This window comes from Sphaeramia orbicularis, chromosome 12 (genome assembly GCF_902148855.1).
Source record: "Sphaeramia orbicularis chromosome 12, fSphaOr1.1, whole genome shotgun sequence".
Taxonomy (NCBI): domain Eukaryota; kingdom Metazoa; phylum Chordata; class Actinopteri; order Kurtiformes; family Apogonidae; genus Sphaeramia; species Sphaeramia orbicularis.
In genome coordinates, this window is record NC_043968.1 from 15,589,807 (window position 1) to 15,613,415 (window position 23,609).

At 37.6% G+C, this 23,609-nt stretch overlaps 1 protein-coding gene and 1 long non-coding RNA gene across 2 annotated transcripts in view; both read right to left on the reverse strand.

The window, feature by feature from the left end:
• The window catches only part of LOC115430341 (netrin receptor UNC5D-like), a 217,099-nt gene that overhangs the window by 140,951 nt on the left and 52,539 nt on the right, over positions 1–23,609 (reverse strand).
• LOC115430342 (uncharacterized) lies at positions 1,872–21,988 on the reverse strand. Its single transcript, XR_003936925.1, has 3 exons — positions 21,855–21,988; positions 20,184–20,188; positions 1,872–1,884 (listed from the first exon to the last, which is right to left on the reverse strand). It is a non-coding gene; the product is annotated as an uncharacterized LOC115430342 (long non-coding RNA).

The window sequence follows — 23,609 nt, forward strand, 5'->3', positions numbered from 1 at the left end:
TCAGATATGACCCATTTGGACGTTCAGAGGCTCCGTAGTGAGCATGGAAACACCGTCATCTTTACATCATTGATTCACCAGTAAAACCCATGGAGTTTGACACTTGTTTTATGTTCAGTTAATGATATATTTCACTGAAAAAGTCACTTTTTCTTCAGTTTTCTCAGTTATTTGGTATGTTTATGTTCATGCATTTGGCAGACGCTTTTTTCCAAAGCGACTTACAGGGGAAAACCAATCAAATCACTCAATCAATCAAATTTTATTTATATAGCGCCAGATCACAACAAAAAAGTTATCTCATGACCCTTCATATATAGAGTTGGTCTAAACCAGACTCTAAGCCAATTTACAAAAACCCAGCAGAATCTTCCAGGATTTGGTATAACTATCAAGTTTGTTCTGAGCTTTTATGAACATCTACATGTTCAGTAAAGTAAATATTGGAAAATACCTGATTTTCACCGGAAAATACAAAATACAGAGGCTAATATCGTAAATAAATGGTGATAAATCACTTAAGAAAGGTTGGATATAGAGTAGGGATGTAACGATATGAAAATTTCATTTCACAGTTATTGTGACCAAAATTATCACGGTTATCATTATTATCACAGTATTGTTGAAATATGTTCAAAATGTTCAAAAAGTACTTACACACACACTGAAATAATTTAACCAAGTTTTATTTTGGAAAAAATAAATACAATAATTCCAACACCAGTTGACGGGGGGTGGGACCTTTCTGTGTGGAGTTTGCATGTTCTCCCCGTGTCTGCGTGGGTTCTCTCCGGGTACTCCGGCGTCCTCCCACAATCCAAAAAACATGCACTAATAGGTTAATCGGTTAATCTAAATTGCCCATAGGTGTGAATGTGAGAGTGATTGTTTGTCTCTATATGTTCAGCCCTGCGATGAACTGGCGACTTGTCCAGGGTGTACCCCGCCTTCGCCCCTATGTAGCTGGGATAGGCTCCAAGCGACCCCCGTGACCCTAGTGAGGATAAAGCGGGTTCAGAAAATGAATGAATGATGAATAAATACAATAATAGGCACAATATACTTTCTGTTGGCAGAAACATTCAAATATTAACATGCAAACATCAAACATACAAATGTGCATTAAAGATGGCACCTTATGGCCATTGTTTGACCATTTTCCATATCAAGTTTGAGTTGTTTTAGTTTCTTTTTCATAGATAGTCTCTCTCTCTCTTAACAAACCTTTTGAAAGACTTTAAAAGTGAATATTGGTTCCAAATATTAGGTATATAAAATTAAAATTGTAATAAATTAAACCTATACTCAAATATTTGACATAAAAGCAGATCTTTACATAGGCGTTTCTCCGGAAAAGTGCGGTAATCAAACACAGTTATCGTGATAATTAGAATTTAAACGGTAATACTAACCATCTGCAATTTTACCGTGGTTTATCGTTATACCGGTAATTGTTACATCCCTAATACAGACAAAATCTAATTTCGGAAAAGACATAAAAGTAGAAATGGGTCTTTATGGGTCAAAGTCAGGTCAATCAGAACAGAAGGATTTTCACAGATAAAATATAAAATACAGAGGATTATTTAATAATAAATGGTGACAAATCACTTAAGAAATATCAAATATAGACAAAAAAAATCATTTGGGAACTGCCACAAAAGTAGCACTAGATCTTTATGGGTTAAGACAAAGTCCTAGTTGCCCAGGAGTTGTGCTATATTGAAGTTTCAAGTTTCGATGTGCAGTGCTCCCTGGAACTGCCCTCCATCCAGTGCTACAATAATGCTTTTTCTCTTTTATCTCCCCTGTCCACATAAGTGCTACTAGAGATTCATTCAGACTGATAGATTGACTTTCAACTTGCCACCTCAGGTTTGTCATCTCTCTTCTAAAAAGCCTCAGGGCCCAAGTCCCTTTGAGCACTGTCCAGAGCGTTGAGAGTACGGGTACAGTGTATCTATACAGAGCTGCACATAAACGGATGGAGGCACGGTCAGAGTACAGATAAATGTCTCAGTCTATTTTCGCCACTTTCAGATGAAATAGTGGGCTCCTTATGGTTTCTCAGCAGGAGGGAATTGAGTGTTTCAGCGATGATGAACTATACATGACCACAAGTGTAAGTCATCTAGTATAAGCTGGTATACATCTCGCCCCCGGCAGTCACAAACAACAGAGAAAGTGAGTCAAGACAGACAGTATGCCGATGATCAAAAAAAAAAAAAATCTCACTGAAACCACATGATAATAAAACTTTTTCAAACAGTGGTCAAAATAGTGAAATAACTAGTGCAATTGTACAATTTGGGAACTGGATATCAAAGGTTAGCAGCGGTGTATTTATTTACTTCATCTGTTTTTGTTTTTTTTATCCCTTTTTTGTTTACATGAAAAGTGTTGCTTGTTATATGTTCCGTCAGCCTTGACTTGTTCATGCAAAAATCTTGGTTTATCACAAGTTTGAGCATTTTACTTGTGACAAGTGCATCCGACATGGCACTCCACCTCTTGTTTCTTCCACATCGCCACTCTGAATAGTTCATCGTTCTATCTTTTCTGCATCAAGAAGCAGCCTTAAGCTGCAGTAAAACTGGTGAAATAGTGGGTCAATTTGACAAACCTTTACTTCTATTTTAGACCAGATTGTACTTTTCCTCCAAGCGCCGGATAAAATCTGTGCCTCCGAAAGTGCCTTCCAAATCCAGACCGCAATGAAAATAGTTCAAATATCTTATCTTTACCTTTAATTACAGGCACTGTTGAATCCTACTTTTACAATATTATTGATCAAAGCATTAAATTAATGCATTTTGCTGCTTCTACAGTTCCGTGCTCCCCGGTTCGACATTTGATTGTGATGACCATTGTGTTCTAATGAAACGTCTAAAACTGCAGGTTGCACCGCTTTGTGATTTTATTTGTATGTGGTAATTTATGGTAATTTCATGCTTTTGTAATTTTAGTTCCTCCCATGTGAGGTTGACAAGTGGGGTACTGAAAGGATGTCTTCTTAGACCCGCTTGCTTTTCCATTTATATGCTGCCCCTGCAGCAAAATATTCATAGTCATGATATCAGTTATTGTCATGCAAATGTCACACAACTATTTTTTCTATTGATAGCAATGTCTAGGAGCAGATTGAGTCACTTTTTCAAAACCCATTTACACATTTAAAAATGGTTGCATATTATTTCTTACAGCTACATGAGGACAAACCTGAGGTAATGATTTTGGGTCTTAATACTGTTCCTGAATAAAATGTTTCTGCCCATCATTCATAATGTCACCTTTCATCTCCCCTGAGTGGATGATGGGCTATGTACCAGTTCATGACAACATCTTAAGAGCTTAAGAGTGTGACAACGAAGTGTGGCTGAGCCCCTCTGTTAAAATATGGGACTGAATAATAGTGAGGGAGGCCATTTGTCATGTTGATGATGCTTGATACATAAAAAACAAAAATCGTCTTCTCAGATTGTGGTGTAGCTTGGTTAATTTTAGAATGCTAACATAGTGACAAAGTGAGATGCTGAACATTGTAACCATGACACCTGCTTTAAATCAGCATGTTAACAATCATTCCAGTTGTTATGTGCAAATTTACGTGCAAGATGTTTGCACAAATCTTAACAGATGGTTATGTATTTTGCTTCTTGCACACCAAAGATGAAGTTCTCTGTGATTAAAAAAATGAGTTTATGCATTCAGAAATGTTCTCCTATCCCCAGTGAGCTTCTGACAAATAGATCCACATTCATATACGTGGAATAATACCACAGCATGGCAAACAGGATCATATGTTGGTATGATTAAGCGTATTGTTCCTCTCAGAAAATCTGTCTGTGAGGTGCTTTATGTTGTTGTATGCTGTGAGATTAATTTTGAGCATGGTGTGAACCAGTACACAGAACTATTAGTATTACTATAAACACATTTAACTCAATGAAATAAGTCAATTGTGGGGCTACATAAGCTGTATGTAGATAATATTATTCTAATGTAAAACAGAAAGGTTTAGTCCATGCTACACAAGTCAGCATCCTTATTATCTTAATTAGCTGAATCCTTTTAGCATCCAATTATCAAAGCATCAAAATGCACGTGCACCTATGCAAAAAAAAAAAAAAAAAAATTATGTGCAGGTCAGATAATTACCTCTCTGAGGAGGGAAACCTACTTAGGGATAAGAAACCGATATGAATATGCAAAAAGGTTGAAAGGAGTATGATGATCATATTCTTAAGGCCTTTACCCTTTGATAACCCATTAATATGTTCAGATGTCAGTTCCATTTTACTGGTAAATGCATGCAATTTAGCTCAATGATATTTACTGAAATAGTCCATAGAGAGGAAAAACAAAACAGCCTGGTGTGAAAATCTCTTGGCCCCATGTGCCTACATGTGTATGTGCACATTAGTGCACTGTGTGCACTTGTGTGAGTGCACCACGAGATGAGAATGTTGAAATAAAATACGCAAGATAAAAATGATACCATCTTATATCAGTGGAAAAAATGGGAAAAAGTAAATTACGATGCCCAGAAGGCCTCCTGCTCTCATTCCCCCTGTATCATACGCATCACAGATCCATTGAATTAAAATTCAATAAGATCTAGCCTGTTTCCCCAACCGTTTTGCACCAGTGAGCTGTGATATCACTTGTATTCTCCAATCAAATCCTGGTATTATGCTTTTGCTGCTTTTTAAGCCAATCAAAATAGCTACAATTTGTTGCTTTTCAACTAAACTGAAATGATTAATAACTTTAAATCAGTAAAATATGCCATTCTTTCCATCTGCAGGGTTTGGTTTTATTTCTATAGCTGTGACAGTATATTTTTGGTAGTTAAGTGTTAAATGAACATTCCACTAAATAAACATGATCAAGCGGCATTGTAAAGTCCTTTGATTTTCCGAGCTTTGTATTCCACCTCTTCTTCCTCACTTTACCACACACTCACACAGTTTTAAATGGGATGCAGTGAATGACTTTGTTCCAGGCCCTCATTATGCAGGCAGTAGAGATATGCGCTCTTTGTCGCATGAAAACTATTAGATTAATTAATGGGTGAACATATTTCCCTCTCCCCTCCATGCTTGCAATCAGCTTTCTAGGTCCATTCTGTGCTCAGTGAAGTGATTCATTCGCTCAATAATGACAGGCCTTTACTCCTTTTTACAAAATAAGACCTGCAGCTAATTCTGATTGACTTGATAGATTTGTACTGTTCCAATGCTGGCAGCTTAATGAGGGAGAGCTATAATCAAAAGGAGAAAGAAAAGGCAAAAAGCTCCAACTTTTCAAACCCATCTTTGCCTCTGGAACATTTCACTCTTTGTCATTTTTCCCGCAGATATCATCCAGTGAGCAATTACAGAGAATGTACAGCGTAAGATGCATCATCCGTTCCTGCACGGCGACGGTCTGTGAAAAACAGGAGTGTTTACTGAGTAGGGGTGCCATTTACCATGGTAAATATGTGCATCCCGGGCTAGTGAAGGGTTGATGGTTTTGCAGCAGAGTGACAGCTGATATATGGCTGTATGCAGGGAGAGGGCTGATCAAGGCCACCTCTATCACTCAACCAGATAATCTCCACACCCGGGAAAAACAAATGATGGTTGCTAGCTAGCCTCAATAGCCTGTCTCACATCTTCATCCCGTTCATTTACTGTAGAGCTATTCTCACTCTCTTGTTTTTAAGAACACTTTTACCCTCAGAGCTCTGCTGTTCCCTGCATTAATGCGTCATCTTGTGTTAAAACATGTGTTAATAAGGCTACTACTAGTGCACTTCTTAGACTCATACCCCACGTCTCTATTCTAGTACTTTGGTTATTTCCATGCATGAGTGCTTGCATCTACAAAAATGTGTAAAAATAAAAATGTTAAAATGGTGCCATGGTGATACACACATCAGAGCAGGATAAACAATAATGTAGGTGAAGCTGCCTTGAAAAGCAGAAAATGTTGAGGTCAAGAAGAATTCTCTAGGGCAATTTATAGGAGGAGAGAGAGGAGTAAATTGCCTATTGGCGGGTCCTTGGATATGACGAGCTTCACATTCTGTTCATTCACTGAAAATGGCGCATAACTCCCAAAACTTGCTCTTGTGGATTGGTAAACACACGGAGATGGATTGAACAAAGATGATTACAGGATGGGACAACCAAATGTCCTTGCACAAACACAAAGCATGTCAGCTGTGATGATCACAAGTTCGTTTAGGAAAAATTGGGAAATACGTGATATGTGACAGACATATCTGTCATGTAAGATTAGTGAGACAGTGAGGGAAAACGCACTGAAAGACTTAAGAATTATGCACAGTGCTGATCATATTACAAAGCGTCAAATTTGGTCAGTGTGGCTCCCACTGAATTGTACATAAATCCGGCAAGAAAGCAATGGCTTCCCGAATCAAGCTGTCATGCAACACCCTCATTAGGTCCAACATACTGAGAGCGCTAGTGTTTGCAGGGGCTATGTTTATAGGATGTAATGAGTCACAGATAAGGAAAAATGGAACACAGCGAAATAAAACTGAAACTGAGAAAAAGGGACAGAGTGAGTAAGCGAGAGAGAAAAGAGACTCCCAAGTTTCCCGCTGGCAAGGGTTTTCATGTAATCTGAGCAGCCATGGGGCCAGAAAGAAACTTTGATCAGAAATATTTTCTCCAGTCCATTTGGGGCTCAGACTCTGTTGTGCATTTGTGTGTACGTCCCTGTCTGTGTGTGTGTGCATTTTGCTGTAATGTAATGTGGAGGACATAAGCAGGTCACACAGACACATGCCTCATTCCACTTGCAGCAGACCCAAAGGATTAATTTAACGAGCTGTCGGACGCTTGTCCTATGTGGCCCTTGTTAAGACCATCATGCAGAATCTCCATTTGACTGCTGCCTGCCGTGACTAATTGACTTATTTTGCAGGCCTAAGCAGTACTGAAAGCTCTCATATTTCATATTTATCTCCTTTTGGAGCAACGTCAGGAAACTTCAGTGAGAGCGTTGCAATATATATATATATATATATATATATATATATATATATATACACACTTCTTTGAATTGCAGAACACTAAAGGGATGGATGCTTCCCAAACTGCTCTGACCACAAAGAAAATAACAGCACAAGCTATATGTCAATTTGTCTTCATTCAACTCTATTTTAGCAAGTAAGCTCACAATTTTAATTTTTTTAGCTGTATTATGCTGTACATCTGATCCCACCGGTCATAATCCACGCAGACAGACATCTCTTTATCTCCTTCTAAATGCATTGTGCTTTATCAAGATTAAACAGGTTTCAAGCATTCTACTTCCATCCCAAGAACAGTAATGACTGCATCAATCAGGCCTTAGTGTTGTACTATACTAATACCCAGACAAATTGACATGTTTGTGGATATCAGCTTCCTCATTCTCCCTCCTGCCATCCTGGCAGAGTATATAAATTCAGGGTGAAAGTGTCAAGACACACAGACTTCCCCCAGGGTATACAGTCAGGCTTTTAAAAGATTTCTTATTGACTTAAGTGCTGTTTCATTTGTCTGCTGCAGTGGGGAAGGTTGGTATTAGCAGAAGAGAGAAGTGTTGCACTCTCTGATCTAACTTCGTTTGGATGTGAAATGTCTGCAACTCATCTTTGTTAACTGGGGAAAAAGTAGTCATTTACCCACATGCCGTCTCCACATAAATGCAAACAAAATGCCCAAGGCTGATGTAGTTTAACACTGACACACTGCTCTGTGGTTTCCACAGGGACAGACCAATACATTAGTGTTAGCTGGTAGCGAATAGCAAGAATGGACATAGGAGCGTCTTTTATTAGATCCGTATTGTGTCTTGGAACATAAAATGTGACAGGTAAATGGAAAAACATGGATCATGTCTAGGGAAAAATCAATAATAAAGTCTAGGATGTTGAGACCACTGTTATGTGCATACAGTGGGCTTTGTGTCTTCTCTAGGTTGGCAGATTATCACTACATGTTTCTTATTGCTTTAATACAGCCATGACCCATCACGAGTATGCACAAAAATATCAACAGTCTCTCACTGTCAAAAAAAACAGAAAAAAAAAATTCTTTTCACCTTGCTGTCCACTCTGGTTAGGGATGTTAGGCACTTAGTGATGGATTGACAGTCTAATAGAATGTAAACCATATTCTGGTCCCTACAGTACAGACAGGCATGGCCCTGGTGCAAGGCAATCAAGTAAAACAGCGCAAATGAAGGGCATGAGTGCCATCTGCACACCCACTCACAGTGAACTGGGCCTAACAGAAACTGAAGAGGAAGACGGTGATGGAAAAAAAGAGGGATGGAAAGGTGATTATGGGGTCTGAGGTGGACGGCGAAGATAGAAAATGTAGATAAGGAATGAAGAGGGAGATGGCTGAAGAATAAGAACTGTAGAGACAGAAAATGTTGTGGAGGGAGGGGTGGGCTGTGCTGGTGATGTTACAGCAAGATGAGCTGCATTCCTTGTTCTGCATATTGTCAATCTACAGAAGAATGTAAAAAATAATACAGTTAGCCATTTTACTGCTTCTCGTCGAAGGCCTTTGCCTAAAACTGCTCATAGTACTGATAAATACACAATGATTTAAAGTACATGCAGATATGGCGCTACTCCCTTGTTGCTTTTATCATTGGTTGGTCTTTTCAGTTTATCTTCCATTTGTGCGACATGCCATCCAGTACTCCAGCAGTGCATAGTGTGGCCAAAAGAATTAGCTAGACAGTGAATGGGCTATTGAATGCTGCATTAATATTATGTGCTCCCAAGGGCAAGGGCTACTACTGTACCATCACAAAGGCGCTTTTTGTCTCTAAAAAGCTGTTCTTGTGCAAACATCATATTTTTCCTCAGTCAGCTGGATAGCTCCTCTAGCAAAATGAACCATGCAACATTCATCCTGTGCCGCACAGCTGTTTTTGGTGCCAGACTGCCAGGTTTTCATGCTTTGCTGATCAGTCTATCGTTCCAGCCTCGAGTGCCGAGGACTAGCTAAGTTAGAAACTGATGCCAGTACCAGAAAGGAGACAGCTGAGCAACATAACACCAAGCATACAGTATATCTATCAGACAAGCATAACCCTGACTCTTAACATTTAGACACTTTTGGCTACTTAGGAGTTTCAGAAATAATAATTTTAACCCATAAAGACCCAAACATGCACCATCAACCAAAACCATGTACTGATGTAACTATTTAATACCTTTTCATGGTCATCAGATATGACCCATTTGGATGTTCAGAGGCTCCGTAGTGAATGTGGAAACACCTTCATCTTCTACAACATTGATTTACCAGTAAAACCCATAGAGTTTGATCAATGACAGTGGATGGAGACACTTGGTTTATGTTCTATTAATGACATCTTTGCTGAAAAAGTCCGTTTTTCTTCAGTCTTCTCTGTTTTGATATAATAACATTTGAATTTATTCGGAGTTTCATGAATATCTAAATTAAATGTAGGAAATTAAATATAGGAAAATCCATGATTTAGACAAAAAATTTCAAAACACAGAGGATATTATTATAATAAATGATGATAAATCACTTAATAATGGTTGAATAGAGAGAAAACATCTTTTGGGAACTGAACCAAAAGGAACACTGGGTCTTTATGAGTTAAAAACAATAACACTATATCACCTCTGTATCACCTCTTCACCTTTATGAACACACTGGCGTCATATCTAGACATCAGGCAGACTTGAAGCAACATTCTTTTACATTTGTCTCCACCAGTTTTACGCATTTACATCTAATTTCATGAACTGTGTTGCAGCTGGAATTATTACTCATTTGTTTTATAACATTACAGCATACTCACTTTGCATTATGTAAAATTATTTTTTACTTTCCTTTTGAAAAAATCTGGTATTTAACCCATAAAGACACAAACAGCCACTGGAAACCTAATTCATACTGATGTAAAATGACTAATACCTGTTAATCCATTAATCCTATCAATAAATATTAATAATTGGTGTGCCACCTTTTCATAGTCATCAGTTATGACCTATTTGGACGTTCAGTGGCTCCGCAGTCAACGTGCTTTGCAACGTCCTTTCATAATACGTCCTCCTTTCATAATACATCCAGATCAAACATGTTTTATTAAAGGTAGACACTCTTCAACTAACATGCGCAAATTACTTAACCTCATAGATTATTCTAACATACACAATCTGGAAACCATAATTATTTCTCTAGATGCAGAAAAAGCATTCAAACATTGTCGTCTTCTACAACAGTGACTCACCAGTAAAACCAATGGAGCTGGATCAATGACAGTGGATGGACACATTGGATTTATGATCAGTTAATCATATATTTTGTTAAGTAAAGTCACTATTTCCTCAGTTTTCACTGTTTTTATATAATAACCCTCAACTTTAATCTGAGCTTTTATGAACATCTACATGATCAGTGATTTTTTTTTTTTTTTTTTGGAAAATACCTGATTTTCACTGAAAAACACAAAATACAGAGGATAATATTATAATAAATTGTGATAAATAATTGAAGAAAAGTTAAATATAGAGGAAAAAGTCATTTAGGAACTGCCACAAAAGGATCACTGGGTCTTTATGGGTTAAAAGCATTTTTTAATACCTCCTATAAACTGCCTTGAATCATCTCCTTTTTTGCCTTGCCTACATAATGAATGCATGTCTGGTATATACTCTCCTCTTGGCTCATTTTTCTCCTTAGCAATTCTCAGGGCAAGTTATTTATAACAACATTATAGAAACTTTTTTGCAGAGAAACCTGTTTTGGTTTGCTGATGCACTGGCAGGAAGAATGAAGTGAAGGGTAAAGGGTGTGGTGGAGCAGGCAGAGTCGGAACTATGCCATGGACTCCCAGATGGAACGGTGGTCAGAGGAAGAACAGATCTGGGAACATATCCTACCAACCTGAAGGGCAAAGTTCAGGGTGAGGAAAAGCAGAACCTCATCCAGGAAGAGATAAGAGTGGTGGTGAAAGAGGCAAGGACAAGAGGAGCAGAGTGAACCGGACACAACGGATGCCTGTACGAGTTGGAAAGGGAAGATTTGAGACAATAATTCATCTGTGGGTCAATTCTCCTCAGGACTTGATGGATATAAGCTTTTACAAACAACAACTCTTTTATGTCAAATGTAAATATCCATTACAGAGGCTTTAATAAAGACTTAATAGATTATTAATTAATAGATTAATAATAGACTATTACTAGTTTTCACTCAGATTCAAAATTATGCATAAAGTTTAGATTTTTTTTTCCATTTACAGTCACCTTGACCAGTTAATTTTTTTTTATATTCATCCTCATTTTTCGCAGCAAGTTTACAGTAGGAAAAAAGAGAAATATGAACCAACACTGTCCTCAGCAAATATTAAAAGTGTTGTGATTTGCTTTCATATTGAAATGCATTTAATTTAGTTCTGAAATTCACAGCTCTTTCATCCATAATTTGTCTGTGTTGATGTTGTGGTAGTTTAGCATGTGTTTCTCTGGGTGGTGATGACAACTAATGTAACATTTGGCCCCCGGGCTGGAAAAGAGCATCCCTTCACAAAATTAAAAATGGCATTTCAAACATAAAACAAAGAAATGTTAACCTATAAAGACCCAAACATCCACCGTCGACCAAAACCATCTACTGATTTGAGATGTTTAATACCTGTTGATCCACTAATCCTATCAATACATGTAAATAATTGGTGTAAAATACAGTTTATGGTCATCAGATATGACCGATTTGGACGTTCAGAGGCTCCGTACTGAACGTGGAAACATCGTCATCTTCTACAACATTGATTCACCAGTAAAACCCATGGAGTTGGATCAGTGACGGTGGATGGAGACACTGGTCTCATGATCAGTTAATGATATATCTTGTTGAGAAAAGTCACTATTTCCTCAGTTTTCTCTGTTTTTGATATAATAACCCTCAACTTTAATCTGAGCTTTTATGAACATCTACATGATCAGTCCATTTTTTTTCCAGAAAATACCTGATTTTCACTGAAAAACACAAAATACAGAGGATAATATTATAATAAACAGTGATAAATAATTGAGAAAAAGTTAAATATAGAAGAAAAAGTCATTTAGGAACTGATCCTCTACAACATTGATTCACCAGTCAAACCCATGGAGCTGGATCAATGACAGTGGATGGAAACAGTGGGCTTATGATTAGTTACTGATATATTTTGTTGCGAAAAATCACTATTTCCTCTGTTTTTTTGTTTTTGATATAATAACCCTTAACTTTAATCTGAGCTTTTATCAACATCTACATAATCAGGGAATTAAATATAGGAAAATACCTGATTTACACTGAAAAAACACAAAATACAGAGGATAATATTATAATAAATAGTAATAAATAATTGAGGAAAAGTTGAATATTGAGGAAAAAGTCATTTAGGAACTGATCTTCTACAACATTGATTCACCAGTAAAACCCATGGAGTTGGATCAATAACAGTGGATGGACATACTGGGTTTATGTTCAGTTAATGATAGATTTGCTGAAAAAGTCACCATTTCTTCATTTTTCTCTGTTTTTGATACAATAACCCTCAACTTTAATCTGAGTTTTTATGAACATCTACATGATCAGGGAATTAAATATAGGAAAATACCTGATTTACACTGAAAAAACACAAAATACAGAGGATAATATTATAATAAATAGTAATAAATAATTGAGGAAAAGTTGAATATTGAGGAAAAAGTCATTTAGGAACTGATCTTCTACAACATTGATTCACCAGTAAAACCCATGGAGTTGGATCAATAACAGTGGATGGACATACTGGGTTTACGTTCAGTTAATGATGGATTTGCTGAAAAAGTCACTATTTCCTCATTTTTCTCTGTCTTTGATACAATAACCTTCAACTTTAATCTGAGTTTTTATGAACATCTACATGAGCAGGGAATTAAATATAGGAAAATACCAGATTTACACTGAAAAAACACAAAATACAGAGGATAATATTAAAATAAATGATGATAAATCACTTATGAAAAGTTAAATTGAGAGAAAAAAAAAATCAGCACTGGGTCTTTATGGGTTAAATTACACAGATTCACTAAAGTGCAGAATATGACATGTTTGATACAACACTAAATGTGCCTCCAATATTCAAATGAAAGCTCTGATGGGTGGAAGCCCACATTATGCGGTCTTTAGTCCATGACCTCCTCCTCAGTTCTCCAACCCACACTGCTGGATCAAGGGCTGAGTCACCATGATGCCCTCGTTGCCAGAGGACAGGATTCCTTCCGTAGCTGCTGCCCAGACGCTTAGGAGAAGGCTGGTATTGGTGATGGCCAGACCAGGTGCTTAAGACCACCACAGAGTCCATCTCTACTGACTGCCAGAGGGCTAAAGCAGTTAAGCCAGCCATCTGCTTCATTAAAGCAGAAGAGATGCCAAGCAGAACACCAAAGGCAGCACCAAGGCTTCTCAACTCAGTGCAGGACTCGGAGTGGATGGTGGACTTCAACTCGAGTTTCCTCAAATATAAAACCATCCTCAGACCCACCGCTGTCCTGGTGTCAGAGACAACAAAGCAGCCCATCATGTTGGAGCTCAGTGTGTTTATCGTGGCCTGGTTAAGAACTGCTGTAAGCAAGGCCGGAAAGTGACGAGCTGGCCTGTCCTAGTCAGATCCAGAGGTTTTGCAGGGCAGCCTCCCTCTGCACTTGGCCTTGAACATGAAGGTTACAGAGCGAGCCTCAGGGCGCCTCTGGATTCAAAGGGCAACAGCTGCTAGGGCAGAAGCTGAGGTCTGAGCTACCCCAGCTGGGTCATCTGGGTCAGGTTATGTGATGCTTGAAAGACCCAAAACTCCCAAAGATCCCAGGAAACCTCACTGATGATCTGCCCTAGATTACTATCAGGAGATATTCTGCCACAACTAGAAGCTGGTTTGCAGAAAAAACGGCTGTAACGCACTAATTCTAAATGAATGAGAAAAGGATAAATCTGGATGTAGATGTTTTTAGTTTAGTTTAGTTTATTTCAGACACAAACGTAATATAAAACATAGGGGGAAAATAATAATAAAACAAAACAAAAATAAAAAAATTGAATAATAATCTAATTGGTTGATTGATTGGTCTGCTTTTAAGGAACGTTGTTGTATACTTTTAGTACCTTTTAAAATAATGGTGGTGTTTTATATATATGTTCTTATTTCAGTAATAATAACTAATGGACAGGATCTAAATAAACCCCTACAGACATTAAAGGCCATGATAGAATCCATAATTTACAGATCACAGCAGATCTAAAGATGCACAAAACATTTAGTAACAGGCAGAATATTATTAAAATTACACCTATTTTTCTTAAGACACTTGAGGTTGTTCATATTTGTTCAGGTTATTCACATTTTATTGTACAAGGACAGTTTGTAAATGGAAATATTTTCATAATGTAATTTGACTTTTTTCACATTAAACCAAGAACAAAATTTGGAGTCGTCCTATTTCTAGGTTATTATACTCTGCAGTGCCGTTAAGGCGAGTAAACATGACAAATTCATGGGGCCCAGTATTTGTGAGGGGCCCATAGAGCAGTGGAGGGGGTCCAGTGGATACAGGTTAGAAGTTGTGAAAATATCATGTAAGATCCTCATGATACTGTTAAAAAGGCTTTTTTTTTTGTTTCTTTTTTAAAAATGATTTCCTAGAAGAACTGAATTACACTAGAAATATGCAAAACTTCTAAACACATTTTTATTTGATGAGAACAGGATCTAATGCTATATCACAACATGTTCCTGTGTTAAAACTTAAATTATGTTTTACAGACATTACAGTTTAAGATCCTGTCCAAATAATCATATTCTATTAATTCATTACTAACATCATAACATTATTTTTGTGCAATCCCAACAAAGGAACGAACATCTGCCTCTCAGACAGTAAAAAGTGCTTTTAGGATGCTTCAAATAACCATTTTTTACTAAAACAGTGTTAAATAATAATAAATAACATATAAACATAAAGAAAAACAAAAACTAAAATGAACCTCCCCCACATCTGCATTTGAATAAATACCTAAAAATAACAATACAGTACTTTTTAAAATTGATACAGTATTGTGAAATGAAATATCGCGATATATTGCAGAACTATTTTCTAACACCCCTAGTCTGGACCCTTTGGCGGTCGGTTTCGGTTTTGGCTTGGTATGTTTGACACCCCTGGCGTAGCGTTAGATAATACCGCCTCGGGTTAACCTCAGCACCTGCTGTATTCGGTTGTTGATAAGGTTCCTGTCTGATGTGTAGTGTGAAATAAATTATTGATAGTCGTTTCTTCAGAGCTCATGAACTACCATCTATCTTTTTATTCATTACCGCAACGTAAATTTCTTCCATTTCTCAGATATTACAGAAGTTCACATGGAGAGCTAGTGTAGTAGATATTCTCTATGAAGGCAGAAACAGTGTGACAGCCGCAGCTTGGGATTGGATTGCTTTGAATGAGTATCCCTATTTCAATCATTTCGCTGAGCGTCTTTGTCTCATTTTGGCTCAGTTGTGTAGTCGTCCTTCATTCCTTTCCTGTAAGTGTTTTTCCCATCTGTTTGTGAGTGTAGCTGTCAACCAAAGGCGAGCCACTCTGTCGCTTTTTACCTCTCTTCCTCTAGCTTTCAGCTCTCTTTTCCCTCTCCTCTTCCGCTGTCTCTAAGCTCGTGGAGTGTGACTGGTAGCTCCTGTGATTGCAGTGTGTGTCCCTTTGGACCCAGGCAGACGTTGCCTTTGCTCCAGGAGGGGAAGCTCATTTAGGCTCTTTCCTCATGAGGGTAATGGTAGTCTGTCCTATTTGTGTGAGTGTATGAGTGCACGCCTTTGTCTGTGTGCCTGTGATAGATGAGATGCACAGAGAGTTAAAGGCAAGGAAACATTAACGCAGACAGATTACACACAGGTGGCATACCAGTCATTCATGCCCACATCCTGCTCATCAGGAAGAGAACATGTCAGTTTGGAAGTAAGAAATGTAAAGAGAGAGACTAGGAAGACAGAGACTAGAAAGAGACTAGCAAAACCCTGGTAAAGGATTGCACTCCAACGCATGCTGACAGTGAGCCTGACAGTTCATTAATCCAACCAAATCCCTCCAAAGTTACTCAAGTATGGATTCTATTTTCAAATTTCCTATTAGTTCCTCTTTGTGGATTAAGCACTGCAGTTCACGAGTGAGTGCCCAGCCCCAGCTCCGGCCCAGCACATATAATTGGCTTGTAATGGATTTGGGGTCGTCTTTGCATCAGTGATACGGATAGATCTGAAGCAAAACGGCCGCTTTCCAGTCTTTTCTCTCACACACAGTCCATGTTGAGGCCTCTGGTTTCGCATAATTCCTTTCTTTCCTGCATATTGTCATTTCTATTTCTGTGTGTAGCTGCTGCATCCATAGCTCGAGGACTGTGGCAAAGGGACGTGACATGGCTAGAGATGAAACATGTCAGGTGTCATGCAGCCTTAGGGCCTCTGTCACCATCAGGATCCCTGATTCACATTTGGAACCCGTCGCTCCAGCCTGCGCTTTTCTTTTGCCCTGTTTTTCACGAATATTATTTTGACCTTAATCCCACATTATTAATATTCTAACTATTTTTTACCGTGTAAGTACATTTACTCATCTTGCGCGGTATTACTTATTATATTATAGCTCATTAGTTGCTATGCTGCAGTGAATTTACAGTGAATTATTGCAGTATTTAATCATGTGTTAAAGTTGAAAGTAAACGGGTATGTTGTAATTTACTGAGAATCCATTTATTCCTGAAACATTGCTGTAAGATCACTTCAAGAATGTATTATTTTCTATCTTTTCATCATGACTTAATCTTAAATGTACCAAAGACAAAACAATGTGGTGTAAGTTATTAGTATTCTTTTAACTATAGTTCAAAACGGCCTTGATTTAATATTCCATCACATTAACGCTGCATGTGAGCACATTCAGTATATTTACCTTATAGATCAGAAGGCTACGCTGACATTTACTGTGGGTTTTACAGATAATTGCAGATCACTACAAGAACAAAACAAAGAAAAAAGAAAGGAAGAAAGCCTATTTGCTGCATGTGAACACATAGACGCATAGAACTGATTTCAATTAACCCTGTAAAGCCTGAACCACTAAATCACTGACAGAAAATTTCAGTTCTTTGAAACTGGAGCCGATATTGGTCCTTATGAACAACCCAAAAAAATATTTTCAAATATCAATTTTCATTTATGAGTTTCAATTTTGTATCATACTTGACATATCGGGTCGCAAGGCTCAAATATCATTTCTGAAGAAACAAAAACATAGTATAACACAAACATGTCTAACAAATTGGTAATTCCTTTTCAAAACTGGCAAAGTTCTGCCTCCTTCCTCATTAATGACAGTCTTGTAGTGTCACTGGAAAGGCCTCTGGTGAACAAATTCCTCCCCCCTGGTGGATTATTCATTTATTGCATGTATCTAATTGTATACATCAGGTTTTTCAAGAAAAAAAATATCACACTGATCATGTAGAGGGATTCAAAACTCATGTATCAAATATGATACATTTGGCATTATAGGGTTAAGGGCAATATAGATGAGAATCACCCTACAGTATTTGTTAAACAATGATAACAGAGCCCTTCCAAGGTTTTGACCAATACGCCTGTTACTCAGTTCGTCACAGAGGTAAAGTCAGTGGTTTCTGAGCTGATGGCCGTGCTCAGTGGCTTTAGCGTCGCCCTATAGCTTCAATCCTCAGGCAACACGCTGGTGAAATCACCATCCTGAGATTTCACGCCACAGCTATAATAATAATGTGCTCCAGCACTGTTATGGGATACACAGGGCAGCGAGGCGACTCAGCCCTGGTTTGGCAAAGCTGGATGGACAGATTTTGGGGGCACACTAAATGAATCATGAACTTGGTGTGAGGTTTTAGCTCGGAGCATGACAGCACTGCCCACATTTGGTTAATTCACATTTCTATCACATTTCCACCATAAAACTGCAATCCACATAGAGTAATTTCTAACAGATGAGGCAAATACAAAGATTTTAATGCTGTATGACTGTTATTTATCTAGAAAGTGAAGTCTGGTAGACATAGGAGGGAAAATATTAAGAAGGAAGGTTGGGGGACTATGAATACAAGTCCACTTAAGTATATGAAAATCTACTGTCAGCGTATCCACCCTGTAATTGAATATATTACCATACTAATTTTCTAATTGAATCCCCATTGTAATTTTATGTGAAGCTGGTTTACAGACTAGAACAGACAAAGGTGTTGGCATTAGAGTAATACATACACACACCCATTCTCCATACTCCACTCACACAACTGTACACACAACCATCTAATAGAGATGCAATTCAAACTAACAAGGCTGGAGTCTCGCTGCCATCTCACAGTCTGATGCTCCCTGGACAATTACCACATCATAATGAGCTGGTCAGCTAAGGGAGCCTGCGTACATTCATTTAAGATGCACCGCAAAAGTGTGTGTGTGAGACAAGGTGTGTAGTTTAAGTGTAATCTTTCCCACTTACAAACTACTTATGTGAAATAAGCGACAAATGCAAGTAAAGTCATAAACTCTGCAGTGCAAAATGTATTTATTTGCATATATAAGGAAGTGTTAGTTGTTTTTAAGCTTTATACAGCACACCAATATTGCACCTATTTAGGAATTAAAATATAAGTGAGATGAAGTTTCCTTCAGCAGAGCAACAGAAGGATATGCAGTAAATCCATGCATGACAACCTCAGGGGGGCATTAGGTTTGTTTTACCTTTTCGTTTGTATTGCATTCTTTACATTTCCGGAATCATATATTATTCTGGGACTCTTCAAGAAACTGTGCATGCTTTACAGTTCCAACTCACACTGGCATATTATGCAACCTCCTTAGTTCAGCATCTATTTTATTTGTTTCAGCTGCCCCCCACCCCCACCCCCCGAAAGCTGCTGCACGACAACACAGAGCACATGGTTAGTACCGCCTCATTTCTCTTTCAGCTTATGTAAACAAATAGTAGCAGGAGATTTTCACTTATTCTTTATGTTCTTTTGAAATGAAAACCTTGAAGCAGAACTACTCTTTTTGGTGAATCTTTCTTTCTTTCTTTTTTTTACCTTCATATTATGTGCCTCAACAGTACATACAGCGGGCATACAACAGGTCCAAGACCCCATTTTTAACATCACAAATTTCTGGTGACCACGGACATTCAAAACCGAGACATTTTTTTGCTAAAATTAATTTGTTTTTGATCATGTAATAGTTTGCTATACTATGTAGCAAATAAACGTTAATTTTAGACGACATTTAGTCTATATAATGTATATTATTCTGGACGGAGGCAGAAAAGCCAGGTGTAGATTACTGCACAAAGTGAGAATTTTATTTTCCTTGGTCAGGATATGTACAGTCAGTCCATCTTGGATTTACAAGGCTGACAATTAATACTGAACAAACAAGAACCCAAACTATGAATTATGAAAGAGCTGCAGCATCTAAAACTGACCACAATGAACATTTGACAGATAAACAGAACCACAGTGCTTCAGTTTCAGTTTCACAGTTGTCATGTCTTTTATGTGTTGTGATTGTCTCTCTCAACTCACCATATATTTTTTATTGTTTGTTTTTTTATCAATTACTAGAAATTTCAGGCGACCCCATTTGAATTCCAGGCAACCCCACATGAGGTCCTGGCCCCAAGGTTGAAAAACACTGACATACAGAGTCAAATGTGCCACATAGGCAGACTAAAGTCAATAATCTTTGTATGGGTGCTACCATGTGTTTTAGGTACATGGTGACCACTGAAAAGATAATGCCTACAGAAATCCATAACAAGTAGTGCTTAATTTGTGAACAAGGAGATGCAAGGTTCTGTTGTAGTAAATCACAATGAGAAAATCTCAAGTAACATATGAAAAAATCCATATTGTCTGCAGCACATTGGACAATAGTCAGACGCTAGCTAAGCAAACAAAATTGCCATCAAACAAAGCATTATTTATCTACATTTAATAATCGAAGCATTCACAGTAATCCAGCAGAGACAAACAGCTGTTCATTGTGTGCAAAAACAGGCAGGCTAAAAAAGATAAAATAAAATGTGAGACACATTCTGTCCGTCTATCTCCTCTGTTTGTGTTCTATCACAGCACATCACCTACAAAAACAGCCAAATCACAGTAATACAAGCTCACATGATGTACATAAAAGTCTACATGCCTCAGGCCTATCATAGACACCTGTCGCCCTCTGTGTCTTTTTAAATCAGATTTAAAAGCATCCAAACAGGCAAATAAGTGATTTACAAGTAAATTCCATGAGAGATAAAGGGAAGACAGAACGGATAACATTACATACAACATAATGATTTGTAATTATAGGAGGTACTGGATCCACTTAAATATGTCCCAGTCCAAATCTGGGAAGTCCCAGATCTGACACAAAATAGACTTTAGTAACCGGCTAATACTGGCTAATCAACCAAAGAAAAAAAAAAAACATGAGCTTTCAGAGCAGGCTGAAGTACTGAAGTAGTTACTCTTCATTTGCAGGACTTCTGTATCTACATTTTAAAAAATTTTTTTTTTTTTGCCATTTTTGAGCAATAGAAAACCTTCCCTTTGACATCCTGAGTTAATTACAGGTTCTCAGTATTTGACTGACAGTTGCAATTACCAATCACTGATCCGTCAGACGCGACCTGGATGTGACTCAGTACAGAGGCTTATTCTTCCATAATGGCATGAAATGACAACAGATTCATGTGTATTTATGTTTTATATTTAGATTTGGACCCAGAGGAGAAAGCTGCAGAAGGAGGAGGAGAAGGGTGAGTATTTTTCATATTCTGGTTTATTACCCCGCCCGCCAAAGGGGAGGCAACAGGTATTCATTTTGGGTTTGGTTTGTTTGTTTCTACATTTGTTTATTGGTAACACTGTAGCAGCAAAACTATTGGTTGAATTCACACCAAATTGGATATATAGATTGCCAGTGACCCAGAATAGATCTGATTACATTTTGGGAAAAGTAGGTCAAAATTCAAATTTTTAATTCATTTCTAAATCTTTTTTTTTCCCATTTGCTTATAATGGGTGAAATTTCAAATGTCTATAAAGCCACTATTTTTGTTTCAATTACTTCAAACGTGGCAGTTGATATGCTAACATCACCACATGCACAGCTGGATCAATGCCAAAATAAGATAAAATATGTGCAAGGGCTGAGGTTTCTTGTGCCTGACACAACTTGTTTCTATCTGATTTCAGCTTTTATACTGGCATATTAAATTATAACATGACAATATGACACAAGAATGAAAACATGCCAGTAAAAGAGTGGCGTCTATTTCTATTTTTAAGTGCTGTTTTCCTGTTTAACTCATTTACCATGTCAGTAACATAGAAGCTTTTTATTGGCCTCAGAATGCTACACACACACACACACACAGAGTAGATAAGATGTGCAGGTACACACTAAACATCCTTCAAAGAGATGCACAGTACTGATAGTGATCTATGCAAATTAAGACGTGTCTACAAAATACAGATAAGGAAATTCCAACCTTCAAAGTCATGGGAGTCAATGAAAAAGCTGTTAACAACACTTGAGTAGGTCCATTACAGTAGAAGGAGAGCTGCTCTATACATTGACTATGTTTGAGTAGAATTTGGATTAAGGAGCAAACAGAGGACTGGTGCAGTGCCAATGCAGAGCTTCTGAACAGTGTCCCATATATATAATGAAACAGCATGTCGCTCGCACTCATTAATATTTACAATTGGTGCTTCTATGAATCTGGTACCTTAAAACAGGACACAGGGGCTCAAAATTCAAACAAGATGTAGACTAATGTTATGAAGTAAGTTGGGAAGCACTTTGGGTCTATTTCAAAAAGAAATATTTACTGAGATAAAAGAGAAACTATTTTTCAGATAAAACATACCATATTTTTGTTATTTCTATACAAAACTGCATGTACAAAGGTACATTTTGGGAATCGAACTAATTAGTGTTTCACGAAAAATGACCGCTGTTGCAAAATCACTCACGATTTATACGTGTTTAAATTGGCAGGTTCTGTATGTAATGCCAGTGGACACAATGGATTACACAAAAAACCTGGAATGAGACTGAGATTCATGAAAAACCCACGTCTACATTAGAAAAACCACTTGGATCGTCAAATTTAATGCAGTGTCTTTATTTATAGCGGTATATAAAACCATTCTAAGCCATATTTTCCAGATCAAATGCACTGACACCTAGGTAGCTTTTCCTGTCCCAATTTTGGTCCTATTTTTGGCCCAAATATTTTATTAAAAATTCATTAATTTTAGGATGGCTCAGAGCAAGAATATCTTTTTTTTTTTTTGCATTTATCTCAGGTCATCATTAGGTACATCCTGGGGGGAAATATGTCTAAATTTCTCTTTTATTATTGGGTCTAAAAAGGTACCGAAATTAACCCAGTTTCACAGAAGCACCCAATTACAGATAAAATATTCCTTACAGGTTTTAAACCCCTTCATGCCTTCATGTTTGCAAATAAAGGTGAAAGGTATAAAGGTGAAAAAAAATGCATTTTTTCAACTTAAGGTACTTCATTTATTTGTGGATTGAAGTCAGATTTTATCTAATTTGACAGACATGAACAAACACAATACTGCATATTAGGAATCATACAAAAAATATGTTTTTATTTGTATTTATTTGTGCATTTTCAATCTGAAACCATGATGCTGCAAATTTTGGTTAATTCTTATACAGGCCAGCTGTGCAGCACAAACCTTTACTAGTCCTGTTGGGAGCATGTGGTTTGTGTTTGCACACAGAAACAGCCTGTCGTCCATGTTTTCTAAAAAAAAAAATACTGCCCTTGACAGCATTGTTATTTTCCCTTTCCTCTACACTGGTCACCACCTGCTCCCTCTGGTCCTCGCACTAAAACTTAATTCGCATTTGCTGGAAAGCATGTTTTTGAACTGGGCTGACTGGGTTGTTTTTGTAGCCGGTGTTCACAAAAAGCACAATCAAATGTTACAAAATTGTTTTTCTCAATGTTAAAGCCAGTACCTGTGTATAATATCAGCAGAAACAGAGCAACACTATCACTGAGATGGTATCATGTGCAATATTCACTCTCCTTTTTGTACCATTTGGGTTCTCACCAACACCTAGGATAAAATGGTTGGGATTTTTAGACTTGATAATACCTCAAGTATGTTCTCCAGTGACCAAGTATCTATCTACTGTTTGGTGCTGTTGAGTGTAAGAAAGGATAAAGGTAAGAAAGGAGGATAAAATATGGGTTTATCAGTTTTCTGTTGAGCACTACTGCCTTGTGGGATTGTTAGAAGTGATTTCAAGTGAATCACAGTAAGCATGCAGGGTTTAAAACAATATGTTCAAAGAAGCAATAAAGCTCCACAGAGGTGTCAATGTGACAATCATTTGCGCATAATTTTCACCCTTTGATATCACACACAGGTATCAGATTTATTGTTAGCTGCAAAAAATATTAACGCAGGTCT